General features: G+C 50.6%; 2 long non-coding RNA genes and 1 pseudogene across 3 annotated transcripts; 2 read left to right on the top strand and 1 right to left on the bottom strand.

The window, feature by feature from the left end:
* The first annotated feature begins 2,870 nt into the window (after positions 1-2,870).
* On the top strand, positions 2,871-4,265 carry LOC311593059 (protein SEC13 homolog; annotated as a pseudogene). The gene is made up of 2 exons: positions 2,871-3,253; positions 3,427-4,265. The product of its transcript is annotated as a protein SEC13 homolog (transcript).
* A 2,446-nt stretch (positions 4,266-6,711) lies between these two features.
* On the top strand, positions 6,712-11,433 carry LOC311592393. Its single transcript, XR_014777402.1, has 2 exons — positions 6,712-7,259; positions 9,659-11,433. It is a non-coding gene; the product is annotated as an uncharacterized lncRNA (long non-coding RNA).
* Positions 7,618-12,817, bottom strand: LOC311592394. The gene is made up of 2 exons (XR_014777403.1): positions 12,686-12,817; positions 7,618-7,738 (listed from the first exon to the last, which is right to left on the bottom strand). It is a non-coding gene; the product is annotated as an uncharacterized lncRNA (long non-coding RNA).
* Between the last annotated feature and the right edge of the window lie 2,959 nt (positions 12,818-15,776).

Raw genomic sequence — 15,776 nt, 5'->3', positions numbered from 1 at the left:
CACTTAGCTGGGCATGGTGGCCCACGCCTTTAATCCCAGCACTTGGGAGGCAGAGGTAGGCGGATTGCTGTGAGTTCGAGTTACACAAAGAAACCCTGTCTCAAAAAACCTAAAAAAAAAAAAAAAGAAAGAAAAAAGAAAAAGAAAAAAATGTACCACAGGTTTTTAATTTTTTTATTTTTTTGGTTTTTCGAGACAGGGTTTCTCTGCGTAGCCTTGACTGTCCTGGACTCACTTTGTAGACCAGGCTGGTCTCGAACTCACAGCAATCCGCCTGCCTCTGCCTCCTGAGTGCTGGGATTAAAGGCGTGCGCCACCACGCCCAGCCCCAGAGAAAATCTTTCCCCCTCCCCCCCCAACACAGGGTTGCTCTGTGTAGCCTTGGCTGTCCTGGACTTGCTTTGTAGACCTGGCTGGCCTTGAACTCACAGTGATCCACCTGCCTCTACCTTCTGGAGTGCTGGGATTACAGGCGTGTGCCACCACTCAGTTGTTAATGTTGACTGTTTTTTCGTGATGGTTTCCTCTTTAGTATTGAAAACACAATAAACAACCATAGCAGGACTGAGTCCATCTCGTGCCCTTAACTAGCATCTTTGTCAAAGCTAATCTTGTCTGTTTACTCCCCTTTGTGAGACAGGCAATCCTTACGCTTGGTGGTTATGGGCTGTGAGCTCAGCTTCCTCGGGACTGAATCAAAGGAGGCTGCAAAGAGCAAGCTTGAGGACACCGGACTTCGGGTCTTGTTCTGTTTCGTTTTTTGTTTGTCTTTCAAGACAGTGTTTCTCTGTGTAGCCGTGGTTGTCCTGGACTAGATTTGTAGACCAGGCTGGCCTCGAACTCACAGCCATCCGCCTGCCTCTGCCTCCCAAGTGCTGGGATTAAAGGCGTGCGCCACCACACCTAGTCAGAGTTTAGGTCTTTTGTTTTTTGTTTTTTATTTTATTTTGTTTTCGCTTTTGAGACAGTGTTTCTCTGTGTATCCTTTGCTATCCTAGACTCACTTTGTAGACCAGGCTGGCCTTGAACTCACAATGATCCGCCTGTCTCTGCCTCCCAAGTGCAGGGATTAAAAAGATGTGCCTCCACGCCCAGCTCAGAATTTGGGTTGTAAAAGCCTGGAAACGGTCAAGCCTTACAGGAGCAACGGACGGATGGCGTGAAACAGCAGCCCTGAGGAAGGTGCGCAGCCGTGTCTGCAGTTCCAGCTAGCCCAGAGATGTTAGCGTGAACCTTTAAGCTGAAGACTAGTGTGAACAGCATGATGAGGCTCCTTTCAAAAGAGAAAAAAAAATAGATATGAATTGAAAGAAGGTTTGTTTCTGGAGGACAGAGGAGTCACGTCAGGGCTTTCTCTGTTTTCACCACAGTGAATGAGGATTTACCGAATAAGAATGAGAAAGCACTCCCAAGAGTGGGAGAGGTTCCAGGGAGGAATACCAGTTTGATGGGTTTTTAAAATTCATTTCTTTTTTTTTATATTTACCTATTTCATATTGGGTATGAAAGTTTTGCCTGTGTTTAGGTATTGGCACCACATGCATGCCTGCAGGTGGTTGTGAGCCACTCTGGGTACTGAGAACGAAGCCTGGTTTCTCTGCATGAAACCAGACAGGACTTTTACCTACAGAGCTCTCGCTCTCTCTCTCTCTCTCTCTCACCCTTGTTTATTTTTTAAGACAAAGGCATGCTATGTGGCCCAGACCGGCCTTTATAACTACCAATCCTCCTGCCTCATCCTTCCAAATGTTGGAATTACAGACACATGTAATGTGTGGAGGTCAGAGGTTACTGCCAACTATTTCCCTAGACCGTTCTGCACATCGTTCCACACGCACGCGCGCGCGCGCACACACACACACACACCATGCACATGAGGGTCAGAGGACAGCTTGCAGAGATTGGTTCTCTCTCTCTCTCTTTTGTTTTTTTGTTTTGTTTGTTTGTTTGTTTGGTTTGGTTTGGTTTTTTGAGACAGGGTTTCTCTGTGTAGCCTTGGCTGTGCTGGACTCACTTTGTAGACCAGGCTGGCCTCGAACTCACAGCAATCCACCTGCCTCTGCCTCCCGAGTGCTGGGATTAAAGGCCTGCGCCACCACCGCCGCTGGTTATCTCTTTCTACCTTGTAAGTTCTGGGACTTCAACTCAGGCTGTCGGGGCTGGCAACAGGTGCCCGTATGCACTGGGCCATGGCCCGCTTCACTTACTCCTTTTTAAAAGTTTTATTTTGTGTGAACTGTGTATCACTTGTGTGCAGTACCCAAGGAGTCCAGAAGAGGGTGTCAGATCCCCCCAGGGCGCAGGTTAGGGGTACAGTGACCCACCACACGAGTGCTACAGATGGAACCTGGGTCGTCTGGAAGAGCACCCAGTGCTCTCAGTCACTGAGCCATCATCAGTCTGGTCTAACCTTTGGCATGTGAGCGTGTTGTGCTCACACGATCTTCCTGCCGTCTTGCCTGGACGAGCCATCTTGCCAGCCTGGCATCAGGTGTGTTGGCTCCCCTCTTGAAACCTCTTCCCTCACCTTCTGTAACCCGCGATGCCTGCCCCTCCCCCCACCCTTCCCTCCTGACCCGTCTTCTTAGCGATCAGTCCTGAATAGCCCTTCTCTGTCTCCACGTACTCTTCCCGGGCAACTTATCAGTGACTTCAACTTCAACTGCCCTCTGCCAAAATGATCCTAGAGATTCCACCTTCAGCTGCGGCGGATGTGGTCCCTGTAAATCTAATCTCCCGTCATTCCTCAGGCACAACAGTACAGTTTGTTATGGGGCTTCGTGGCCACCCACAAGGAAAACTCCATTTCCCTGCATCCCTTGCAGCTAAGAACGGCTAGGTAACTAACTGTGTTAAAATCCAGACATGATATGAAGCACCACAGACGAGGGCAATAGCTTAGGGACAGTTGAACAATTAGAAGAAACTGGAGGGGCTGCCACATCCTAGGCCATCAGTCACCGCTGCTGCAGCTATGGGGTCGGTAATTAACAGCGTGGGAGCCGCTCATGAGGGCATGATTCCCGATGCGCAGATGGACTATTGTGGCACCCGCCTAGCAACCTGCTCCTCGGACAGGTCCGTCAAAATGTGCGAAGTGGAGCGCAGATCCTCATCACCGACCTCAGAGGACATGAGGGGCCAGGATGGCAAGTGGCCTATGACAATACCCTGGCTTCCTGTTTCTACGACTGGAAAGTCAGTATCTAGAAAGAAGAAAATGGCACTTGGGAGAAGACCCGTGGAGCCGGGCGTGGTGGCGCACACCTTTAATCCCAGCACTCGGGAGGCAGAGGTAGGCGGATCGCTGTGAGTTCGAGGACAGCCTGGTCTACAAAGTGAGTCCAGGACGGCCAAGGCTACACAGAGAGACCCTGTCTCGAAAAACCAAAAAAAAAAAAAAAAAAAAGACCCGTGAGCCCTCAGGACATGACTCCTCAGTGAACTCTGTGTGCTGGGCCCCTCATGACTACGGCTTGATCCTGGCCTGTGGGATCTCTGATGGGGCAATCTCCCTCGTGACCTGTACAGGGGAAGGCCAGTGGGAAGAGAAAGAAACCAACAACACTCACACGATGGCCTGTAATGCTGTGAGTTGGGCACCTGCTGTTGTTCTCAGAAGCTGTATAGACCAAGCATCAGGGCAGAAACCCAATTACATGAAGACATGTGCATCCGGTGGCTGTGAAAACCTCATCAAGCTGTGGAGGGGGGAGGAGGATGGCAGGAGGGGCAGAAGCTGGGGACACACAGTGACTGGGTTCCAGATGTTGCCGGGCCCCCTCCATTGGCCTGCCCACCAGCACCACTGCCAGCTGCTCTCAGGGTGGTTGGGTGTTTATTTGGGTCTGTGATGATACGTTAGGCAAACTCCTATACCAGGTCAACGACGTGGTGTGGCACGTGAGCTGGTCCATCACAGCAGACATCCTGGCTTTGTCAGGTGGACACAGCAAGGTGACCCCGAGGAAAGAGTCGGTGGACAGTGGGTGTGCGTCAGTGACGTCAACAGTGGCCAGAGTTCCGTGTCAGCCTTCATCACAGAGGGCCAACAGAGCGAGCAGTGACAACACAGGCAGCCTGGCCTTCCTGTTTTCAGGACTGCCTGTTCTGGAACAACATCCAAACAACTGGGAAGAAAAGTTCAAATGCTCCCAGGATTCCACATCCAAGGGTGCCCACAGATGCAGCATGGGTGCCCACCTGCCTCACTGGGATCCATGTGTTTAGTAATTTAATGTCCAGCTGAAAGTATTCATGTTAGAAACAAATGACTATTATTTAAAAATATTTTTTGGCCATTTTAAACTATCTTTTGGTTAGGGCTATTTCCAAGCTTAAAAACAAAAATCACATTGCATAGAAAAAGAAAAAAAAAGAAAAAAAGAAGCTGGAAGCTCTATAGAACACCACACCAGCCCTGAGTTGCTTACTTACTGCTATTGCATGTTTAAAACTAGTGTTTTATTTTATGTAAATCACTGGCACTGTGGGTGTGGGACTCTGCTGGATAAGGTTGAAATCTGACCTCTCCAGATAGCCATCTCGCATTCTGTCTATGAAGGCGGATTCCCTTTCTTAGCGGGGTGCTCACTCCACCTGATCTGGTAAGCCCAGATCTTGTAGGGAGTGTCACAGAGCCCTAAAAGAAAAATACAAATCCGACCCTTTCCTAATAAGGAACTTCAACGAGCATAGGGAATTCCGGAAGTACCCCACCCCGTGCTGAGATCCTAGACTCCAGCAAATGACTCTTAACTGTGCCTAGGAGTCATCCCCTCACACACAGGATAATTAAGTACTGTTTCCTCCTCCTTGTGATAGGCGCCCCCATCCCCCACCCCCCACCCCCACCCCTGACTGAGGCACTGTACCACTTACCTGGCACCCTTAGCCCTAGCAACACACTCCCCTTCAAAACCCCTCCCCACTTTCCTAAGGTTTATAAATAAAGGCTTGCTGGCGGGTGGAGAGGCGGGTGGGAGGGTGGCTCGTGCCCAGGCTTATGCTGCCTTGCTTGCCTTTCCTCCACTATGACCATCTGAGACTCCGTTTATTCTGGGGGAAGCGCTGCTGGATGCCCAGTGGTCAGGCAGCAATGGCGGAGCTGCCTTTGCAGCCACTGGGCCTGCTCCACCACTGCCGAGAGCTCCTCCGTGCTGACCCGCCCCCCCACCCCCAACCCCGCATCTCACCCTGTCTGCCAGGGAGTTTCGGACGTTTGCCCGTTTAGCGGCCCAGTGTGGAAACTCATTTTCCATCTTCCCTGGAGAGCCTGGGAACCTGGCTTAGTACCCGGCCACGAGCCTCACCCCTGAGCGTTCTATTCTGCCCCTTGGGGACTTTTGATCTTGAGGTCTGTCCGTTCTTGCCCGGAAGCAAGGAGCACCTGGACCGACTCGCTGGACATGGGGCCCAGGCCCGCCACCATTGGACGCAGAACATGTGGGTTTTTGTAACCTGAAGTCAAACTTTGCTTTAACTAAAATGCTTCCTGTTTCTATAGCCACACTTTCCCTTCCATGAGGCGCCATACCTCAGGCTTCTCTTAAATTCAAGAGCTGCCTAGAGACACCTAGCGACTCCCTCACAATTACCTCAGGTGCACTACTATTTCTACACACACTCAGGGAAGCTTCCTTCGTGCCCCACCCAAGCATCCCAGATGGCCCATATTCTGCCCACTTCCCTCCCTCCCTGCCTCCTGGATCCCATGCCTCCTGCATCCCTTGCTTCCTGCATCCCTTGCCTCCTGGATCCCATGCCTCCTGCATCCCTTGCCTCCTGCATCCCTTGCCTCCTGCATCCCATGCCTCCTGCATCCCATACCTCCTGCATCCCTTGCCTCCTGCATCCCTTGCCTCCTGCATCCCATGCCTCCTGCATCCCTTGCCTCCTGCATCCCATGCCTCCTGCATCCCATACCTCCTGCATCCCTTGCCTCCTGCATCCCATGCCTCCTGCATCCCATACCTCCTGCATCCCTTGCCTCCTGCATCCCTTGCCTCCTGCATCCCATACCTCCTGCATCCCTTGCCTCCTGCATCCCATGCCTCCTGCATCCCATACCTCCTGCATCCCTTGCCTCCTGCATCCCTTGCCTCCTGCATCCCATACCTCCTGCATCCCTTGCCTCCTGCATCCCTTGCCTCCTGCATCCCTTGCCTCCTGCATCCCATACCTCCTGCATCCCTTGCCTCCTGCATCCCTTGCCTCCTGCATCCCTTGCCTCCTGTATCCCATGCCTTCACTAACCTGTACCTAGTTAGCGTCCTGTCTCCATTCTTCACACTGTATTTTGTGTTAGTCACTTGTCATATTGCTGTGACAAAATACCAGACAAGAAAGTGCTTAAAGAGGGAAGGAATGGAGCCGGGCGTGGTGGCGCACGCCTTTAATCCCAGCACTTGGGAGGCAGAGGCAGGTGGGTCGCTGTGAGTTCGAGGCCAGCCTGGTCTACAAAGTGAGTCTACAGCCAAGGCTACACAGAGAAACCCTGTCTCCGAAAAACCAAAATAAATAAATAAATAAAAGCTTTCTAAAGCCCAGGCTGTTGTCAGTTGTCTCTGCCTGTGCCTGGGTTAGCTCAGATGTCAGATCTCAGTCCTTCTCCAGACCATGTCCGCCTGCGCACTGTCGTGCTTCCTGCCCTGAGGATAACGGACTAAACCCCTGAGGCTGTAAACCAGCCCCAATGAAATACATTCTTGTATAAATTGGTCATGGTGTCCCCTTACAGCAATAGAACAGGGACTGAGGCAGTCAGGAAGCAGAGGTCAACAAAAGCTGGTTCTCAGTTCACTTTTCCTTTTCTATTCAGCCCAGATGTTGTCCACAGCTAGGGTGTGTCTTCCTACCTCATGTTAGCCAATTGAAAACTCCATTATAGACATGCCCAGATGTTTGTCCTCAAGATGGTTCTAGATCCTGTCACAGATCAGAGCTAACCACCACATATCTAAATTGAGCCTGCTAAAAATGTTCACCCCTCAAATCTCAATAAACACTCCTTCCCCCCTTTCTGTTTCTTGAATCTATGTCTTTGTTTGTGTGAATATGTGCACATGTGTGTAGATGCAAGTGCATGTGTGTGTGTGTCTGTGTGTGTGTCTGTGTGTGTGTGTGTGTCTGTGTGTGTGTGTGTGTGTGTCTGTGTGTGTGTGTCTGTGTGTGTGTGTGTGTGTGTGTGTGTGTGTGTGTGTCTGTGTGTGTAGGCTAGCGGTGGATGCCATGTCTTTCTCAACCACTTCTCACCTTATGTTTTGAGACAGGGCCTCTCACTGAGGCCGGAACTCTCCAACTTGGCTAGGCTGTCGGGCTAGTGAGCTCCCGGGGGGAGGGGGGGGCACCTGTCTCCACTCCCCCAAGGGTTATAGACACATGCTTGCTGCACACTGGTCTTCAGGCGGGTGTTAGGGAACTGAACTCAGGGCCCATGTTTGTGCAGGAAGTACCGTACTGAGTTTCTCCTGACCCTTTCCCAGCTTCCCAGTGTGTCCCCGGGTGGCCTCTAATTCTCGCCCTTCCTGCCTCCACTATAGACATGTACCAGCTCATCTTCTGATATCCTAGGAGAGACAGAAATAGATTTTTAAGTAAAATAAGATAAAACAGTAATTTCTTTCTCTCTCTCTCTCTTTTTTTAATGATGGAAACGAAAATATACCTAAAAGTGAAGCTTCTGGAAAAACCATTTGTTCTTCTGTGTCTTGTATCGTTCCTCAGACTTGACCTTGGCCTCCTGCCTGGCCTTGCATTTCAGGGCTGGGTCTCTAAAGACATCCTTGTTGACAACAGTCTTGTCCAAGGGGTCATCCACAGAGTGCCTGCTGGGTGTCAGGTGACTGTAGTTATAAACTTTTACAAATGACTTGATCTTTGACCTCTTGGCGATGATTTTTCTTCTTGCTCATGGCAGCTGTCACTTTTCAGGATAATGGTCAATTCTAGCCACCAGGGCATGGCTGTCAGGGCGGTCTGAGGTGCCATCAGCCACCAGGGCATGACTGTTAGGGAGGTCCGAGGTGCCATCAGCCACCAGGGCACGACTGTTAGGAGGTCTGAGGTGCCATCAGCCACCAGGGCACAACTGTTAGGGAGGTCTGAGGTGCCATCAGCCACCGGGGCATGGCTATCAGGGCTGTCTGAGGTGCCATCAGCCACCAGGGCATGGCTGTGAGGGCAGTCTGAGGTGCCATCAGCCACCAGGGCATGGCTGTCAGGGCGGTCTGAGGTGCCATCAGCCACCAGGGCATGGCTGTCAGGGTGGTCTGAGGTGCCATCAGCAACCAGGGCATGGCTGTCAGGGTGGTCTGAGGTGCCATCAGCCACCAGGGCATGGCTGTCAGGGCAGTCTGAGGTGCCATCAGCCACCAGGGCATGGCTGTCAGGGCGGTCTGAGGTGCCATCAGCCACCAGGGCATGGCTGTGAGGGCAGTCTGAGGTGCCATCAGCCACCAGGGCATGGCTGTCAGGGCAGTCTGAGGTGCCATCAGCCACCAGGGCATGGCTATCAGGGCTGTCTGAGGTGCCATCAGCCACCAGGGCATGGCTGTGAGGGCAGTCTGAGGTGCCATCAGCCACCAGGGCATGGCTGTCAGGGCAGTCTGAGGTGCCATCAGCCACCAGGGCATGGCTGTCAGGGTGGTCTGAGGTGCCATCAGCAACCAGGGCATGGCTGTCAGGGTGGTCTGAGGTGCCATCAGCCACCAGGGCATGGCTGTCAGGGTGGTCTGAGGTGCCATCATCAATGTTCTTCACGATGATGACTTTGTGTCCAGAGTAAAGTCCAGCCAGGACCAGCACCACTTTCCTGGGTTTCATGAACTTGCCCATGTTGACAGCAAGCAGCCAGCACCCAGCAGAAAGGAAAGAACACTTCAATACAATAATTTCTTAAGTGTATATAAATCTTTACCTCTAAGATCCAAAGGGAATAAATCTTGGCGATGTGGACCATGTCAACCGTCAGTCACAGGTCTGCTCCCCACAAAACTGAGTAGTTTGTCTGGAAAGGCTTCATAAGTGGGCGTGTAGGGTTTCCTTGTTTTGACCTTTAGTGGTAAGAGTGGGGGCAGCTGACCTCTACTTCTGCACTATCAACATGTTGAAACAGGTTATTCTTCCTTGCAACACACTTCCTTGGTATTTCAAAGCTAGGAGCCAGTGGCGTCCTCTTAGCTGTGACAATGTGACCCTTGCCAAATGTCCCTCTGGTAGAGAAGGGAGCAAGAGCCACTGACCTAAGTGGAACATTTTAACCAGTTCACACAAGTTCCTGAACAGCATGCAACCTATTCAGATGCCAAGATAAGAAAGGTTCTGGAAATTACAATGACTGCAATAATTTTAATAGTAATATTGGTATTGGGGACTGAATCTAAGCAGAAATATTCTTCAACACTTTTTACGATAGTGGTTTTTAAAAATGGGAAATAAAAATAAAGAAATAAAAAAATAGAAATAAAAATGGGAAATAGCATGGTGGCACATACTTTTAATCCCACCACACAGGAGGCAAAGGCAGGCAGATCTCTGTGAGCTCAAGACTAGCCTGGACTACATAGTGAGCTCCAGGACAACCAAAGCTACATAGGAGACCCTGTCTCAAAAAAAAATAAAAAATAAAAAGGCTGACAGATCACTTAATTCAATACAGATCATCTGACAGAATTTTCAAAAAGCAAAACCAGAGGAAATGGAAATGGGAGAAAACCAAACAGGCCTCTATTCAATGGAGAAAAGGTTTTGGTGTGTGATTTCCCCCACCCCACACCACCCCCAAAAAGGTGTTTCACTGTGTCGCTCTGGCTGTCCTAGAATTCTGTAGACCAGGCTGGCCTCAAACTCAGAGACCCACCTGCCTCTGCTTCTTGAGTGCAAGGATCAAAGGGGTGCGCCACCACTGCTGGCTCTCATAAAACAAACAAACAAAACCTTCTGAGGCAGGAGAGACAGCGTGTGCTGTGGTGATTGCCTCAGGAGCATGCTGGGATAGTCTGCAGTTGCAGTCCTGGATGCTGGGACTCCAACTCTGGGGCAGAAATGGAGCATCAGTGGCTGGATTTCTGCAGCCACCACAGTGAAGACACAAAAATTCAGGAAGCAGCCAAGCATCAGCAATGAGCAAACAGGATGCCTCAGTGGGGAGGGTGGCTCGCCCGTGACGAACACGCCCTGTCATAAGGATGCTCATAATCACCAAGATTGCACATGGGCCTGGTGTTTACCTGACAAGCAATCTAAGATTAGCAGGGGAAGGAGGCAGCCGCCCAGAGCACTTTCTTTGCTGGGGAAACAGAGCTAAGAATGGAGGAAGAGAGCAGCAGCAGAGGCTTCCAGATGGTTCCCCCAGAGGAGAGAGCTGAGCAGCCTGGAGCCCAGTCTCTATACAGTTCCTCTCAAGCGCTCAGCAAGGAATCAATAAGCATGTGTGTGTGCACAATGAGCAAGCTACCCAAGGCCAGGGAAAGAGCCACCTGCAGGATCAACCGGGGACCAGTGCCAGGACTGACACAAAGCCAGAGCAGCTCCAGCTACATTGGACACACTCAAAGTCACGGCACTCTGGGTAGACTATTCCGGAAGGCCTTGCCTCAGTGGCGGGGATGACTAACGTAGGACTGAACACTCCTTATCACAAAGATGTTCACAATCACAAGGATTATGCATTGGTCTGCTGTTCATCGGGCAAGCAACATAAGATTACCAGGGTAGGGAGGCAGAGGGAAGAGACAATACAGAGTTGAGAGAAAATATTTGCTAGCAGCGTTTGATAAGGGGGTCAATATTTACAAAGCATAAAGAACCTAGGCAGAGGAGCCGAGCCCGTTCCCACTTGGAACAACAACCTGACTCACAGAAGTGGAAGGGAGAAGGGAGGACCCCTGGACTGGGGATGAGGGAGAGACCAGAGCTGTGGCTGAAGGGCAGGACACTAGAATTAGAAGAAATTGGTTAAGTATTTAAGGGGATTTGTACATAGCTTAATTCAACCACTGGCTTTGCATACGGTGAAGAAAAGAGAAAGATGGAAACCACAGGGACGTGGGACAGGATAGAGGTCCCTGAGTCAGGGGTAAAATTAGCCACAGAGACTGCATTTGTCGTCCTATGGAGGTCTCCAGTCAGGATGCTAAAAGCAACAAGCTGGCTGAGCATGGTGGTACATCAGGCCTTTAGTCCTTGCACGCCAGAGCCAGAGGCAGACAAATCACTGTGAGTTTGAGGCTAGCTTGCTCTACATAGTGGTTTCAGGTCAGCCAGGGCTTCACAGTGAGACTTTGTCTCAAACGCCACCAAACAAAAGAACAAGCTAGAGACCAGTGAAGTCACCCAACTGCTAAGGGCACTTGCCACCAGGCCTCAGAGTCTCAGACTAACCCACATGGTGGAAAAGTTTAATTCTAATTTGAAATGACAACCTTTGAATATTTGTAACTTGGAAAAATCATAAAACCCTATGTAGCCATTGTAAAGACACCAAAGGGAAACTGCCGTTTCTTAGGTCGGCCAGGCTGTTTGTCTTAGACGATGTCTCTGCTCTCCCCGTCCCATTCTCAGAGCACACGCTGACATACAAATGGCATAGGATTCCTTATTTTTTTGTTGTTGTTGTTGCTTTTTGAGACAGGATCTTACTATGTAGACCAGGCTGGCTTCAAACTCACAGAGATCCACCTGCCTCTGCCTCCCAAGTGCTAGGATTAAAGGGGTGCACCACTGTTTCCGGATTACCCTTTATCTTAATAAATTTGATTCTGATTTTTCATGAAATCCATTTCTGTGTTATAGTCAAGAATCTATCTTTTGCCGGGCGTGGTGACGCACACCTTTAATCCCAGCACTCAGGAGGCAGAGGCAGGCAGATCTCTGTGAGTTTGAGGCCAGCCTCGTCTACAAAGAGAGTTCAGGACAGCCAAGGCTAACACAGAGAAATGTTGTCTCGAAAAACAAAACAGAAAACAAAACAAAAGAAAAGAATCCATCTTTAGGGGCTGGAGAGATGGCTCAGCAGTTAGGAGCACTGGGTGCTCTTCCAGAGGTCCTGGGTTCAATTCCCAGCACCCACATGATTCTTTTCAACTGCCTGTAACTCCAGCTCCAGGGAATCTGGTGCCCTCTGACCTCTACAAGCACCGGGCATGCACGTGACTTATACGCGCGCGCGCGCGCACACACACACACACACACACACACACACACACACACGGGCAAAACACTAGGTTTTTAAATATTTGCTTTGTTTTTATTTTATGTGTATGGATGGATGTTTTATGTGCTTGTATGTATGTGCAATACACGTGTGCATGCTACTCAGGATGTACTCTGCCACTGAGCTACATCGCCAGCCCTTGCTTTTTTGGGGTCTGGCTCTCTGTATCCTCCAGGCTGGCCTTGATCCTTTGGCCTTGGCCTCTTAATATTCCACCATGCTGGGCCTGGGGCCACTCTGTAAGGCTCCTGAATCTTTTAGCTGAGGCACTGGAAAGGAGGTTGCCCAGGGCCCACCACACATGAGGTATATGTTCCGGCTGGTTCCTGCAAGGGCCATGCTGGTATCCACAGACTGGAACAGCAACATGTCAAAGACATCCCGCGCTGCCTGCAGAGCCCTGGTGCACAGAGATAGGTGCACAGTTACCAACAAACCGGCGACGAGATTTTCTCTAGATCAGAGTGTGGCCCCACCGTGCTGACCTAGTGAGGAGGGCTCAGAAAGCAGAGCTGAAGTGTTAGGAACTGCCAAACTGACCTTTCACTCGGGACGCCTCAGGAACAAAGCAGGGAGATGCTCAGACACTGGCACACTTTTACCTCCATGGAAACTAGTGATAAATAATGCGTGTCCGCATCATCACGTGACGGCGAGATCTTTTTTTTTTTTAATGCAAAATTGTTTCCAGACACACTTTGGCTTGCTAAAAGGTCTTGATGGCTTTAAATGCCTCCAGCCTTCCTTGGCCTTGGCACATAAAACCTCCTAGGCAAACTCATGTACGAGAAGGCAATTCCTCGTCTCTAAGTTGATCTCTTGCTAGCCTTGATGGAAGGCATCCTCCTGGAGCCTAACATAACTTCAGCTGGCGAGTGGATTGAGTGCTAGGACCAAGGCTGAGTTGGTGAAAGCGTAAGTGGGTGGGTAGGGCAGTTGGGTGGGTAAGAGGGCACATGTGTGCAGATGGACTAGGCGTGTTGATGGGCTTGTGTTGCATGTCACCAGGCTACCTCTGACAGCTAGCTGGATGATGATCTGGTGACAAGACTGAGCTGGCAATTAGGTGGAAGAATTCCCCTGGCTTTCTAGCCCCCGCCCCTACCCCACCCCCACCCAACGTCTTTTGGTTTGGTTTTGTTCTCAGTTTTGGGGGGCAAGGTCTATGCAGCCCATTTTGGCCTCCAAAATGTGATTCTCCTGCCTCAGTTTCTCAGGTTCTGGGATTCTAGGCTTCGGACACTAAGCCTAGCCCTGGCTTTCTTCTCTTCCAGAAGAGGGTTTCAGTCTGCAGCCCAGGGCTGGACTAGAACTGGCTGTGTAAACCTGACTGGCCTCGAACTGGCAATCCTCCGGCTCTGCCTGGTGAGTGTTGGGAACACAGGTACAGCCCTGCCTTCTGGAACAAATGCTGTCCTGTTCTTGGTTTTCCCAGCCAACCCGCCTATTGTCTTTTTTGAATCCCCAAGAGGGCGGAAATCAAGCCATGTGGCTGCATTGCCCTCTGGTGGTCATCAGGGCATTTGTATGAATTTTCCTGAGCTGCTATGCATTGTTCTTCCAGACTCCGCCCCAACCCCACGCTCAGCTCAGATACAATCCCCATAAAGACAACTCTGTCTGTTTGCCCGTTGCTTTACCCACAGCACCCAGAACACTGTCTAGCATCCACAGAAGGAGTGAAGACCGCATTCAGAGTCTGCCCTGCCACTGTGCTGACACGTAACCTCCAGCCAGGCTCTCAAATTCATTCTCCTGTTTCTTTTGGGGTAACATGGAAATGTTGACTCCCCACCCCTCCTCCACATTAACGGAGGGATGCGGCATACACGTTTGGGGCTGAAGAACTCGTGCCTGCCTCTTCCCTTCTTGTCACCAGGCTTCGCTAATGATGCCACAGACTACGGCAACAGTCACCTGCACTTAGCAAGTCAATTTGGCCATTTGTCACATGGGTTTCACAATGGGTATGGGGCAGATTTGAGAAATGCTCCAGCAGGGTGTGGTGGCGCATGCCTTTAATCCCAGCCCTCAGGGATGCAGAGGCAGGGGGGTTGCTGTGAGTTCGAGGTCAGCCTGGTCTACAAAGCAAGTCCAGGACAGCCAAGCTAAGGCTACACAGAGAAACCCTGTCTCAAAAACCCAAAATAATAATAATAACTATAATGATAATGAGAGAGAGAGAGAAACAGACAGACAGACATGCTCTAGCCTGAGTCCCAAGCTGAGTAAGAAACCAGGGAAACTCTTCCATCCAGCCCCCATACCTAGCCTCTCTCTGCCCTAACTGAAACACTAACCCTAGCTACCCCAGTGGTTCGCCTGTGGCTCTTGACCCCTTCCGGGTTTTAATTGACCCTTTCACCGGGGTTGTATACCATACATTCTGCACATCAGGTATTTACAGTTCAATATATAACAGTAGCAAAATCACAGTTATGAAGTGGCAACAAAAATAATCTTATGCTTGAGGTCACCACACCATGAAGAGCTGTGTTAAGGGCTGCAGCATTAGGAAGACCAGGCCCACACTGATCTATCCACACTAGTGCCTGCTTCACTGTCCAGACGCAGGCAGCTTCCTTCCAACTCCCCACAGCCACTTTGCCCCTCCCCACATGCATCTGTCTTCAGGGAACCAAATCCGCACTGAAAATAGGCTTATCTTATCTTCTAGCTAGAATCTGATTGTTCTTGGGACAGAGTCCAAATCCTCTGACCTACCATTTTGTGGTCTGGAGCCAGCCCAGGTGCTAGGCATCTAGTTTTCCAGGGCCCGGCTGCAACTGTTTCAGCGCACAATGCAAGCCATGACCCACCTCTGGGCCTCTGGCCATGCAGGTGCCTTTGCCTGGAAACCCACACCAGGGCCTCTCTCATGCAAGGAAGAGTGTCTGCGGCTGCTTTGGTTTGCCTGGAATCTATTTGCTTGTCCCTTGTAAAGGAATCCTTTCCCAACTCGCAGATTTCAGAGAATCCTGGAAGTGTCTATCCACTTCTGAGTTCAAAATTAAGTTTAAAATTCAAGCGGACAGAGTTCCTTAAAAATAATAATATTGTGCTGGGCGTGGTGGCGCACGCCTTTAATCCCAGCACTCAGGAGGCAGAGGCAAGTGGATCTCTGTGAGTTCGAGGCCAGCCTGGTCTACAAAAGAGTACCAGGTAAGCCAGGGCTACACAGAGAAATCCTGTCTCAACAATCATCATCACCATCACCATCATCATCACCATCATCATCATTATCATCATCACCATCATCATCACAGCAATACTAGCCAGGCATAGTGTCTTATGCTGGTATCCCAACACTTGGCAGGTGAAGGGTTAGGTCAAGAATAGTCTTGGTTACATAGTGAGTTCCCGGCCAGCCTGGACTACCTGAACTACACGAGACCTTGCTGTGGAGGAGACGGGAGTGGGGCGGTGGGGGTTGGGTGCAGGGCACAGTGTGCTGCTGCTGGGTATAGTCCGCTCCCCTCTGTCTGCCCCAGCCTCACTCACTAGTGTTAGATTCTGGAGTGGGAGTCTGGGTCCCCTGATACACATTCCTCGCTGCTGCCCG

This window comes from Acomys minous (genome assembly GCF_964271855.1).
Source record: "Acomys minous genome assembly, chromosome: 2".
Lineage (NCBI taxonomy): Eukaryota > Metazoa > Chordata > Mammalia > Rodentia > Muridae > Acomys > Acomys minous.
This window is presented reverse-complemented; position numbering and strand designations above follow the sequence as displayed.